Source organism: Equus przewalskii, chromosome 13 (assembly GCF_037783145.1).
Source record: "Equus przewalskii isolate Varuska chromosome 13, EquPr2, whole genome shotgun sequence".
In the NCBI taxonomy this organism is placed as follows: Eukaryota; Metazoa; Chordata; class Mammalia; order Perissodactyla; family Equidae; genus Equus; species Equus przewalskii.
The window spans coordinates 48,843,074-48,851,230 of NC_091843.1; the positions used below are offsets into that span (position 1 = coordinate 48,843,074).

The 8,157-nt window shown below is 45.9% G+C and overlaps 1 pseudogene; it reads right to left on the reverse strand.

The window, feature by feature from the left end:
* Positions 1 to 2,036: 2,036 nt before the first annotated feature.
* Positions 2,037 to 5,328, reverse strand: LOC103558054 (regulator of nonsense transcripts 1-like; annotated as a pseudogene).
* Positions 5,329 to 8,157: the final 2,829 nt, after the last annotated feature.

Genomic DNA, 8,157 nt, shown 5'->3' on the forward strand with positions numbered 1-8,157 from the left:
TAGCTAGAGCTCAGTATTTATTTATAGTTTATATTTTGTTTAAGGTAGAATTTAAATACAATGAAACGCACAAATTATAAACATTCATTTGCTGAGTTTTGATAAATGCAAACAGTCATGTAACCCAACCCCCATCAAGATGTAGAACATTATCATCATCCCAAAAAGCTTCCTGATGCCCCTTCCCAGTCAGTCCCAATTTGCATACCATAAGCAAGCACTATTCTGAGCTTTTTCCCACCATAGATAGTTTTGCCTGTTTTAGAACTTCATATAAAGTGAATCATATAGTATGTATCTTTCATGTAAGGCTTTTTAACTCAGTTTTTGAGATTCACCTATCTATTTATCTGTATCATCTTTCTTTTATTATTACTATTTTTTTTGAGGAAGATTAGCTCTGTGCTAACATCTGTTGCCAATCCTCCTCTTTTTTTTGTTTTTTTTTTGCTGAGGAAGATTGGCCCTGAGCTAACATCCATGCCCATCTTCCTCTAATATATGTGGGATGCTGGCCACAGTATGGCTTGATAAGTGGCACATAGGTCTGCACCTTGGATCCAAACTGGTGAACCCTGGGCCACTGAAGTGGAATGTGCTAACTTAACCACTGGGCCACTGGGCCAGCCCCCTATATCATCTTTTGAGATTAACTATATTAGTATTTATATTAATTTCCTAGGGTGGCTGTAAAAAAGTATCAGAAATTGAGTGATTTAAAATAACATACTGTGCAAGGAGTTAGGGGCTGGCTCTTCCAGCTACAATAACTTCTCCAGCTGCAACACAGACCTGGGCAGATTGTCCCCATTACCAGCTCAAGTGACAAACCCCTCAAAGCTCCTTTGGAACAGAACCAACTTATTTCTGAAACTTATTCTTTCCCCCTCAAAAATCATAAACAACTCAATCTCATCAAAGCTGTGCCCCTCGGTAGAGGGCCTCCAAACTTGGGTGGTGGGTGGAGAACAAGGTGGGCGGGGTGCTCATTGTGTCTAACTGCCACAGGGACGGTGAGCACCTCCCTGGGGCAGGGGATGGGCCCTTTTGGCTTCTGCCAAATCCTCAGGAAGGATGCTGGAGAAGAAATGACTGGCCCAGGAACAGCCACCTTCCTGCCCTCTGAGGGTCTCATGGCCGGTCCCACTAGGCCCCTGGGGTGGGGGATCGGGTAGTTTGGCAAGTCCACCAAGTATGGTAAGTGCTTTGCTTCTGAGAGTCCAGTGGAGAACATGGAGCCACCTGGCCCAAAGGGTGCTTCCTCAGCTCCCTGATGCGCAGGGAAGAGCCACCAGAAGCTAAAACTGAAAACAAAAAGTCTCCTTGCAATTGCGTCACTAGCATTGATCCTAATCTGGAGTTGTGTTGGCTTGTTTAAACTTCATTTCTGGAAGCTTCTCACACCTCCCAGGTCCACCATTAAGATTTGAGAGACAAACTCTGGAAAGTGTATTTTTTGGTACTCCTTTGAAAGAATCTTTAAAAAACAAACCGAAAAACCCCAATGACCACATTTTCTTTAAATGAAAACTCTTAGAACACAGGCAGTGTGACCCTGATGGTGTCAGAGCTGGCTCGGACAGAACCTGCACCTCTGCTGCCCTGCATGGCTGCCACCAGACAGGAGCTGCTCAGGCACAGAAGCGTGAAGGTTTTTCCTGCTAAAATGTAGTCCCTTTTCAATAAAAGAGAGAAAGAGAGAAAAGAACATAGGAAAGGGCTACGCTGAGATGAAGGTCTTCCTCCCTCTGCCCTGGTCTCAGACCCAGGTGTGGACACGGTGACACTGGGCCTCCTTGCCTAGCAGGGCTGGCAGGCGGGCCATCTTCTGCTGCCAGCACCCTCTCCCGCTCTCCCTTCTCCTTGTCCTCACCGCCATATGCCAGCGGTGGGGGCTCCCTCTGTCTAAGGCTCCTCTCTCCCTCGGGTGCTCCTCTCCTTCTCCTGATGCTCACAGTGCTGCTTCAGTTTTAGCAGTGGGAAACAGGTATCCAGTTATTTTTATTTTTTATTACTCAGAATAAGAGGCTGATGGACTAAGTCACCTTCTGGTCCTGGGACAATCCCATCACTCTGCCATGCTGGTATACCTGCTGCCCCTGGTACGTGGAGTCTTGTGACAGCTTCATTTTGATTTGTGACTTAAACTCATCACCAATACCTTGGGCTGGGAGAGGCCGGGCTAGCTCATCCAGCAGGGCTAGTTCATGGAGATGTAGCCTGGCATCAGGGGGCCCTGTGAAAACAGCTGTGACACCAAGTCCTGGCTGAACTGGCTGTTGGAGAGATTCCTCTGGCTGGGCCCAGGATGCTCAAAGTTGTTCTTCTGGCATCTCCCACAACCAGTTTTGCCTTTTGGGGTGTCCTGGCCTGTTGCTGGCCCTGTTAGCTTGTCCAAAATATCCCAGTGGTGGCATGGGTGACATGAGCAGGTTGAAGGGGATGGGGAGTGCTCACGGCGGCCACATGGCTGGGCCCAGCACTCATCGTGCCCACTGATTGTGGGTCTGGAAGTAGTGTTCAAGGGCCAGCCCTGGATGCTCTGATCATAGACAGATCCTGGGATAATGGCCTCCTGGGGTCATACGTGGCTGTTGTCATGAAGAGGGCTCCCAGATTGATGGTGTTGACCAGCACCCTGGGCTTGCTGAACTGCATGGGGCTCTCCCACAGGCTATTCAGGGGTTCCTTCACCAGCACCTTCTGCTCCTTGTAGTAGTTCAGCAGGTGGTTCCTGGGCAGGGCCTTTGGGTTGCCCACAATAATGACTCCATATTGTGCTCTGGTCAGGGCCACATTAAACTGCCTGGGGTTGTTTAAAAACCCAATGCCTTGGTGCTCATTTGCCCACATGCAGGAGAGGATGACAAAGTCCTTCTCGTGCTCCTGGAACGTGTCCATGCTGGCGATCTCCACCTCCTGGTAGAGCTTGGTGTACAGGGAGCCAATGAAGTGCATGTACTGCACCAGGTAGGAGCGCCAACCCTCATAGGGCATGATGATGTCAATCTGGTCTGGCTTGGCACCTGCTTTCAGTAACTTCATGGCGATCTCCATGTTGGCAGCTTCCATCCTGTTCAGGTAGGAGGTCCCCAAGCTGGCCATCTCCTCCTCACCCTGGGTCACGTAGATCATCAGTTTATCAGGTTGGGGCTACTGAAAGTCAGACCCCTTCACACAATCTGCTGCAGTGATGCTGTTCTGAAGGGAGCCCTCATAGAAGATGATGGGTGGGAAGGTGCTTAGCATAGCGTGCATCCGATACTGGACCTAGAGGCAGATGAGGCGGATGGCATGGATGCCCAACACCACCAGGTGCTCAAAGAGTGACTGGGACAGCGCAGCCCTGGCAGCCTTTTTGCGCATCACCATGAGGCCTAGCTGGCAGTGGTTGCCCACGAGGATCAGCTGCTTGGCTCTGAGGACCACAGGGACCACGCACTCTGGCTCGGCAGCCTGAGTACTTTTCTCAATTAAAATGGAGCAGAACTGCATCTTGGCGAACCTTGGGTCATCTGCACCCAGCCACGTGCAGCAGATGACATCTGCTTTGATGAGCTGCTCTCTCTTGGCAGTGTGCTTTAGGGCCGGGTACTGCTTCTTGTCTGCAGATGACAGCTCCCTAGTCTCATCCTTCAGCTGCAGCAGCAGCTTCTGGCATGCCATCTATCAATGTTCCTGATCCGTTTCTGCAGGGCCAGGAAGGACACCAGGGAGTCGATGGTCTTGCGGCTTTTGGTGCTGATCTTCTCAATCAGCTGATCCATGGTTCTGTTACTGGGAACACAAACTAGCACAGGCCTGTTGCCTTGCTGAGGTAGGTGGTAGATGATGGTGGCCAAGGTCACCATCTTCCCTGTGCCCAGTGGTCCCTGGATCAGGTTCAGTGGTCTCTGCAGCAGTCTTCGCAGCGTAAACCTGAGAGTGGTTGAGGTCGGGGAGCTCTTGTGACCTGAAGTGCTTAGGCAGCCGGCACTCGATGATCACATCCTTCACCTTGAGGCTGAGCAATTTGTAGTAGATGTAGCCTGACATGGAGGTCTCGTCCATAGCAAGCATTTCCAATGCACATAGCATCCTATCGAGTGAGGATGACTTCCACATGAAGTCCACCTGGAAGTTATGAGTCACCTCCATGAGGGCGCCCACACTGCTCTGCAGCTCAATGGCAATCTCATCACCATAATTATCAGGGGCCTTGATGATGTGGCCGATCCCTTTCCATAGGGGGCCAGGTCCCCTTTGTACCACCGGCATATCTCATCCCCCTGCATGAGCTGCATGTCTCTTAACCAAATTATGACGAAATCCTCATTACCAGAGTCCGTCTTGGGAAAGTGAAGTAGGGGATTCTCTTCTAGTTAAGACCCAGGTCCCACCTGATCGTGATGTTACCTTAAGTCTGGGTACTTATCGTAGTTGACCTCTAGATTGACTAGAGGGCCAAATATGTTCTGGTACCGGTACGAGTCCTGGAACAGCAGGAGGATGTGCTATGGCTCCTCGTCTGCCATCCCTCCCCCATTCTTCTCCAGGTCCTCTAAGGTGTGGAAGGATTTTCCTTCCAGAGCTCCTGCAGCTTGATGATCTGCTGAGCCCCCAGCTGTTCCTGCTCAGAAGGGATCTTGACCAGCCAGGCCAGGAAGCAGTCCTAGATCAGAGGCTGCAACTGCCAGCTATCCCCATTGATGCCCCCAAAGCTGCTCTGAGTGGCGCAGCAGCACCATGACCCAGTTGGCCTTGTCAGGAACAAAGCAAGAAGGAAGACGTAGCTGAAGCTGCAGTTTTAGCACTTTAGACCCCTCTTTCCCAGGGGCCCATCCTTGTACAGAGTCACCTCTTTGCATTTTGCCCTCATAAAGTGATTTACAATGTGGCTACCAGAAGTATTTTGACATCCCTTATAGAACTTCTTTTTGCTGGTATTTATTACAGTAAACCACGCAACCAGCATCGTGTATTCCACAGAAACTGCAGGCATATACTATGGAGATCCTTCCTGGAATAGGTATCTTCTTCATCTTCTTGGAAGTTCAACTCCTCCAACAACTGGCTGGTCTTGGCCACACTCTGGTCCATGGCCACATGCTGCAGGATGCTCTAGTCTCCTGACCTGCAGAACCAGCTGTCTGGCTGCAGAGCTCACTCTGACCCGGCCTCCTTCGATGCCACCTCTGAGGTTGCTGGGGGGCTTCTGCATCTGGCTGGGGAGGGTGAAGTTGGTGAAGTCGAACTTGGAGCCCTGCTGTGCGGGTCAAGCAGCTCGGCTGCCTTGGATGTCCAGGAAGCTGAATGCCCACTATCTGGGCCAGTAGCCTCCATGCTCATGGTGCCGCCCCATAGGGCCCTCAGGCCAGTGCTGCGCCACACTCAAGTCTGCCACCATGATGAGGTGGAGGCGTGGCTCCTGCACTCCTGGACAGAACTGAGATGCCTGCCGCAGCGTGACCTGGACCAAAAGACACGTGCAGGGAGCCCGTGCCGTTCTCCTAGGAGTCGTCCTCCCTCACAGTCCCCAGAAGGAAGCACTAACACCGCCCCCTGTCGTAAGTAGTTTTAATTTTGCCTTTTTTAGCAGATGTGAGGTGGCTTCTATTGCTTTCTTGATTTCAGATATTATTTTTTAGTTTTAGCTTTAGAATTTCCATCTTATTATTTTGATATAAATTCCAGTTTTCTGGTTAATTTCTCCATCTTGTCATTGTGGAAATTAATAAAAGAAACTTTAACTAAATTAGGGTCGGGAAGGCCTATAGGGGGAGCTCTCATGCCCTATCATACAACCTCAATTACACCAAATAAGAAGAGGGGGAACCTTGCATCTTCCACAGGAAGTAAAACTGCTTTACTGCTGAAGGAAGATTTCTCTCCCTACCTGGCAACTGCCTAGCCAATGAGAAACTCCACAGCTTAGCCAATGAGAACCTGTTGTGGCCCTGAACTGTTACTTTCCCCCAATACATTTTCCTTTAGAAAAGCCCTTCCCAACTTTCCCTTTTTCTCTATAAAAGCAGCTCCCCTTCTTTGTTTGCTGGATTTGCCTGTGGTTTGCCATAGCATGCATGTTCCAAATTGCAATTCTTTTGGCCATTCCTGAATGAACCCAGTTTGAGACAAGATAACAGGCAAATTTACTTTTTAAGTTGACATCATCCATTACTTTTAATATATTAATCACAGTTATTTTAAAGTCTGTGTTTGAAAACTGGTGTCTAGATTGCTTGTGCATCAGTTTCTATTGCTTTTTTTATCTTTTATTTTGTATATGCGGTAAATTTTTTATTGAATTATGGAAATTATGTATAAAAATTATAGAGGTTCTGGAAAATATTATCTTTCTCCAGAGAGAATTTTTTAGCTTCTGGCAGGCAATTAGAGTATGCATGGATTACTTAAATTCAGACAGACTGAGCTGATTCACAGCTGGGTTTCAGTCTTTGTAAGGCTGGTCTATTTCTAGTTTAACCTCACTCTTAGACTGTAGCTCTTCTGGTGTTCAATTGAATACTTGGGGTTTTTTCAGAACCTCATCCTTTAGGTAGTCCTTTAATTCCATTTTTAATCTCCCTAGAACCATGAATCTGACAAAAATCCTACATAGTTTCTCAAACACATAGCAGCTACTTTCTGCTCTCTTTCTATACTTCTTGACCTACACTACTTACAAATCGCAAAATGCCTCAAGGACAAAAGAGGCTCAGACTGTTGGGCTCAATTCTTTGAACTCTTCTCTCAAGAATCTAGGTCCTGGCTTCCTTGGTGCCCTTGAAATCTCATTTTAGTCTTCCCAGACTCATGAGATTGCTGAAGTTCTTTAAAAGACTATTGACTGTTTCAAGCAAAAACAGTAATAATGGATTGTGGGGTTTATAAAATATGTTGAATTAAAATATATGACTAGAGGGGCCGGCCCTGTGGCTGAGTGGTTGAGTTCACACGCTCCACTTGGGTGGCCCAGGGTTTCACTGGTTCGGATCCTGGGCACAGATGTGGCACTGTTCCTTGGGCCATACTGAGGTGGTATCCCACATGCCACAACTAGAAGGACCCACAACTAAAATATACAACTATTTACTGGGGGGATTTTGGGAGAAAAAGCAGGAAGAAAAAAAAAGATTGGCAACAGGTGTTAGCTCAGGTGCCAATCTTTAGAAAAAACATATATGACTAGAACACAAAGAATTGAGTGGGAATTAAATGAAATTATACTATTATATATTTCTTGGGTTGTTCTTTAAGTAGCATAATATTATTTGAATTGAGACTGTGATAAGTTAAGTGTGCATATTTCAATCTTTAGGGTAACCACTAAAACACACACACACACAGGTGACAGACACACACAGAAAGAAGTATTTCTAAAAAGTCAATAAAGTAGATAAAATTGAATCCAAGAATACTCAATAAATCCCAAAGACAATAAGAATAAATGAACAATGGAACAAACAACAGATGGGACAAATAGAAAATAAATGCCAAGATAGTAGAATTAAACTGATCAGAACAAAACCATAATTACATTAAATGTAAATGGACTAAACACTAAAGACTGGTTAAAAAAAAGCAAGACCTATCTACATGTTGTTTACAAGATACATTCTATAATATCTAAAAATACAAACAAGCTAAATTTAAAAGAGTGGGAAAAGATATACCACAAAAACACTAAGTACAAGTAAGCTGGTGATAAAGTGAAATGTAAGTCTATTCTATTACACAGCAATTCCATTTCTAGGTTTTAAGCCAAGAGAAATGAAAACATATGTCCACAGAAACATGTATACAAGAATGATAATAGCAGACTTTATTCATAATAGTCAAAATTTGAAAACAATCTAAAGGCCCATTCATACAAAAATGGATAAAGAAATTGTTGTACAGTGAAATACTACTTAACAATAAAGAAGATTGAACTTTTGATTAATGCAACCACATGGATAAATCTCAAAAATATTGTATGTGTGAAAAGATGCAAAAGAGTACTTATGTATGACTTCATTTTATATGAATTCTAAGAACAGACAAATCTATTTCCCATTAATGGAAATCAGAAACTGATTACCTCTGGGAGAAAGCAGACTAACTGGAGAGGGTAAATGAGGAAAATTTAGGGGGTAATGAAAATGTTCTGTATATTAATTTGAGTGGTTGTTACAT